Source organism: Procambarus clarkii, chromosome 53, assembly GCF_040958095.1.
Source record: "Procambarus clarkii isolate CNS0578487 chromosome 53, FALCON_Pclarkii_2.0, whole genome shotgun sequence".
NCBI lineage: Eukaryota > Metazoa > Arthropoda > Malacostraca > Decapoda > Cambaridae > Procambarus > Procambarus clarkii.
In genome coordinates this window covers 34,825,327-34,830,750 of record NC_091202.1, presented here as the reverse complement: position 1 = coordinate 34,830,750, position 5,424 = coordinate 34,825,327, and positions in this window count along the sequence as shown.

Here is a 5,424-nt window from a genome sequence, read left to right as displayed (position 1 = left end):
TAAATACGCCCGACAATTTGGCACCTTAGCGAGTAGAGTGTTCACGAGTCTCTGGAACGTGGCAGGGGCATTACGCAAGCCGAACGGTAACACTTGATACTCAAAAACACCCTCGGGTGTCACAAACGCCGTTAGCTGTTTAGCACGTTCAGTGAGTGGGATTTGATAATACCCCCTCGAGAGGTCGAATTTCGAAACGTACTTGGCATTTCCCAACTCGTCGATGCAGTCCTCGAGGAGGGGCAGCGGATAGGCATCCACAATGGTCACCTTGTTGAGCTGCCGATAGTCGGTGCATAATCGCCAGGAGCCGTCTGGTTTGGGGACCAAAAGGCAGGGCGAGCACCAAGAGCCCTGGCTCGGCCGGATGAGGCCGTGCTGGAGCAAGAAGTCGACCTCCTTCCGTACGATGGCCTTCTTTTCTGGACTCATCCGATAGGGTTGAAGGCGAATGGGAGTGTAGTCCGTCAACTCGACATCATGGCAAATGGCATCAGTCTGGGTCGGGACCTCCCCGAACAGACTGGAGAATTCATCAACCAACGACTGCACCTCTTCACGTTGGGCCATCTGCAAATGGGACAGTTCCTCCACAGCATTCACAGAACTAGAATTATTGAAAATGAGATTAGTTGGGTCCCCAGAACAATCATCCCCTCTCTCACTGGAAATGGAAACATTGGTTAGTGCAATGGGCCTGGGGCCCTGGAACTTCTTCAGTCGATTTACATGTATGAGCATTACCTGGTTACGTTTGTCAGAGTGCCTCACTTTGTACGTGAGGTCCCCAGTCTTTTCTGTCACAATGTAGGGGCCTTCGTACTCGTGGGACATAGTGTTCCCTAGTCGAGGCTTTGATACCAGGACAGGGTCGCCAGGCTGAAATACCCGTAACTTAGATTTAGCATCGTTACGTTCTTTCATCTTTTCTTGGGCCTTGCCAAGATACTTAAATGCAGCCGCCTTGCAGTCCTTGAGTCTCTGGTGGTGTTGCGCAAAGAAAGCCGAACCTTCGGATAACGTTACATTCCCTAACAGATTCTCCTGTAACATTTGCAAGGGTCCACGAACTTTATGGCCAAAGACTAACTCAAAAGGAGAACAGCCCAGTGAACTTTGTAATCCCTCTCTAGCCGCAAACAAAACATACGGTAAATTCTCATCCCAGAAGGTGTGGGAACTCTCGCACGATGTCTTCAACATCTGCTTCAGAGTTAGATGGAAACGTTCAATTACCCCCTGACTCTGTGGATGGTATGGGCTGGAAACCTTATGAGTTATTCCATGTTCCTTACAAAATTGCTCGAAAACATCAGACTTAAAATTAGTACCATTGTCAGTTTGCACGACCCGAGGCAGTCCAAAAGTGGAAAAAAATTGCAACATACGAGCAACAACAGTTTTTGCTCGGATGTTCCTTACAGCAAAAGCCTCTGGGTAACGAGTAGTGATACACATCATCGTGATTAGGTAAATATTACCAGACTTAGTTCTAGGTAATGGTCCAACACAGTCCATTACCACATGAGAAAATGGTTCCTCTGGCACGACAATAGGCCTTAGAGGAGCTTTAGGTGGAGTCTGGTTTGGTTTCCCAACCAGTTGACAAACAATACACGCATTACAAAATTTTGCCACATCGCTTTTCAGCTTGGGCCAGAAAAAATACTTTAAAATTTTGTGATACGTAATATTAATACCTTGATGTCCCCCCAAAGGATCATCATGAGCAGCTGCCAAAACTCTTTCTCTATAGCAGGTCGGCAACATAACCTGGTGGACTACCTCCCACTCATTTGACAAGGGAGCACTCTGTGGTCTCCATTTTCTCATCAAAATCCGATCATTGTAGTAGTACCCAGTTGCTGCGTCTACAATTTCCTCCATAGAGATGGCTGTCTCATGACAATCTGCAAGAGTGGGGTCAGCTTTCTGTAACTCACTCAAGGAGGCATCTAGGCCTTGGTCAGATGCCATTGGCCGAGGCTCAACAGTGTTCTCCTCCACCTCCCCACTACTCTCTGTAGATGGCGGTGGCAGGCTCTCCACAATGTCCTCGGCCACGTCATCGAGTTGGGCCATGAATGTGTCCGCGAGGTCCACTTGGTTTTCACCACTCGGAAAGCTCCTCGTGACCTCGGGATTTACCACCTTGGCAAGCACAGGGCTGCCCTTACATTTAAGTCCCATAGACCTGGTCACCGCGCACGCAGGGTACACAACATTATCCTCTGCGGCGGGTGGATCCAGGCAAACCTTAGGGGTAGGCAACATAATAGGCAGTCTGGAGTCCCCTACCTTATCCCCTGCTAAATCATTACCAACTATTACATCAACATTAGGGAAAGGTAGGTATGAAGTGACTCCGACTGTACAAACACCCTTGTGGAAATCAGATTCCAGGGTAACCTTATGGAGGGGTACTGCCCGAGTATCACTAGTGACACCCTCGACCAGTACCACCTCTCCATTGTCGAGAGTGTTGGCACCTTGCAACGCACTCTCTAAAATTAAAGTCTGGATGGCACCGGTGTCTCGGAAGATCACCACGTCCTTCCAGGAAGAACCCTCAGACAAAAGTAGTCTCCCTTTCGATAAGAATGGGGTAAGCAAGTCCAACCACTGTGGGTTGGAGGTCTTACTCCCTAACCCTTCTGAAAGCCTCAAGCCCTGTGTCACAACTAGAGCATTGGGTCTTTTTTCAGGGTGCAGTTGCCAACAACGGCTAATAGTGTGGTTTGGACGATTACAGTGACCACAAAAACGTCGGGGAGAAGAGACATTACTAACAGAATTACCCTTCGGTTCACCTTTAGGTGCCGTTGGGCTAGACACTTTAACAGGGTTAGTTATGTCTGAAACAGAAGGTGCATTAGGTAAAGGGTTAGAATGAGCTGGTCTGGACTGGCTGTGGGTATAAGGTTTGCTACTCTGTGGGGTATAATTATTTTTATTAGGCCTTTTGCCCGTCAATTGGTAGTTTTCGGCCAACTTGGCCAAATCCCCTATTTTAGAATTTAACTCTATCCTTCCTCTAATATACTGTGAAACATTCTCTGGCATAATATCTATAAAATGCTACATTAAAATTAAGTTCCTGAGAGCCTCGTATGTTTCGGCTTTCGCCGAGCGAATCCATCTATCAAACAATCGAATTTGATCATTCACAAATTCAGTGAGCGGTTGGTTGTGAGTAGGCCTAAGGTTACGATAAACTTGGCGGTGAGCTTCAGGAGTAATTTCATATGCCCGCAAAATACATTCCCTGACTTTATCATATTCGAAACACTCGTCGTCAGGCATGTTTATAAAAATATCTTGTGCTTTACCCCTAAGTCTTCCCTGTAGGATTTTCACCCACTCTTCCTTTGGCCAGTTCATGGACGTGGCCACTCTCTGAAAATGGTTGAAAAACCTTTCAGGGTCAGACTCGGAAAATTCAGGCAAATTATGCTTTTTCTCATAATACCTGGGGTTTGAATCCCCGGCAGGTGGAGTTCCAGTGGCATTCGCTCTAATTTTAGCCTCCTCGGTTTTGAGTCTTTGCTCCTCTAATTTTATTTTTGCTAACTCTAAAGCTAATTCTCCCTCCCTATGAGTTGCACTTTCTGCTTGGCTAGGCTGGCATAAAGGTGTATCACTTGCCAATAGTTCTTCATCAATACAATGTTGTAATATTTCATTCACCAAAGTCCACTTTTTATCTGCGACATTTAATTCTAGGCCAAATTCCTGGCCTAACAATACTAAATTAGACTTTTTAAGTTTCTTTATCTCTACCACTGAAGGCTCCCTTGCCAGTTCCTGCATTTCAGAAGACATCACTAATAATTTTAGCTCCCAGCCAAAGAAAAAATTAAAAAATAAAAATTGGAAAAAAAACAAAAATTTGCACGGCCCCTAACACAAGGCCACACTAACCTTAATCGTGAAGGGATCCAGCTGGGTGTCCAGTCAGTGCAAGAATGTCCTTTGCTAGATGAGCTGGACCCTAGGCTAGCACACAACCGTTCTGCGGAAAACAAAAAATTTTAATTTTGGCACTCAAGAATCTAATTTTTTACACTTATAATGTTCCTCCCGGACTGGCCAACCACTTGTTACATAAATAGATGTGGGGGCTATGGGGTACTGGTAATATTAAGGGGTAAGGGTAGTTAGAAGACAAGAGTATCAAATATGGGAGAGCTAAAAGGCCCGGCCCCCAAAATAAACTATCCACAGTAGTAGTAACTTGCTACAAGATCATATATGTTAGTCTAAGGGTTGATCAATGCGCTCCCACACTGGAAGAAGAGATACTCTGTAATTCATGTACTTATTTATTAACCCCTTAACAACCCCCCATATACACTCACACCAATAACAATAATAATAATAACTTTACCACACTATCTTACGTTAAAAGCCTTGGTCCACATAGGCAGGATACAAGGTTACACTAATAACAAGCTAGGGTAAAGTACTACTGGATAAGCACTGAAGCTGGATGCAGCTTAGGGTAGTGAGACCATGTGGTACCCTAATACAAAACACAACCCTAGGGGTAAACAAAACACTGGCAAATACTAACCCCAGGTCTCACCAATCGTTACTACCAGAGTAGATACACTTAATAATGCCCCGTACTTAACTTAAGGATACAGGAACTTCAGGTAAGGGAAATAAGTAAGAGGAGGAGGGAGAAGAGTAGGGGAGCAGCCACAGAGTAGGTCTTATCCGCACGACACCAGCCCGAGAAGAGAGCGAGCTCCTCGCGACCACCTGGCCTCCCTCATGTCGTGGTGCCGGAAGGAGCCTAATTGATCGTGCAGCTAAGCACATTAAAGATCTTCCCCTAGGCAACGTATTGTTACTTTATGAATGATTAGAAAGTCTTAGTAAGCAAAGTTGGTGCCTATGTTATTATTTAATAATCAACCCCCAGCTCAGTCTTTAAATGCTCTTTGAGAAACAATAATAGTCTTACGTCTGGCAGGGAAGATACAAACAATTGCTATTCGAGATGCACAACTGTACTACCAGAAAGTTTAATAGCTCAATTTTGACCTCTGGTTTCCACTGGAGAACCCAGGGTCGTAACAGAGTTGATCTGACCTTGGAAGCGACAGGACGCGCCTCGGTCTGCTCTCAAGGATTGGAGGCTCTGCAAGCCTTATTCAGTGGATTGAACTAGCCATCGCAGCCCACTATAGTTATTGGAGACCCTGCGCTTCTGGGAAGCAAAAGAGGAACCAAGTTCGTTCATTGAGCAGAGAAGGGCCAAACTTGGAAAATAGTCGGCGACGACGCTGGGCGGCGCCGCTGGCTGGACGTTGAGGTCTGGAAGGTGCGGCGGGCAGGCCTAGCTGTGATTGGGGTCACATCCACTGAGAATCTTGGGAGGACGACACCGTGCCTAGGACAAGGAGCAACGCCTTGTGG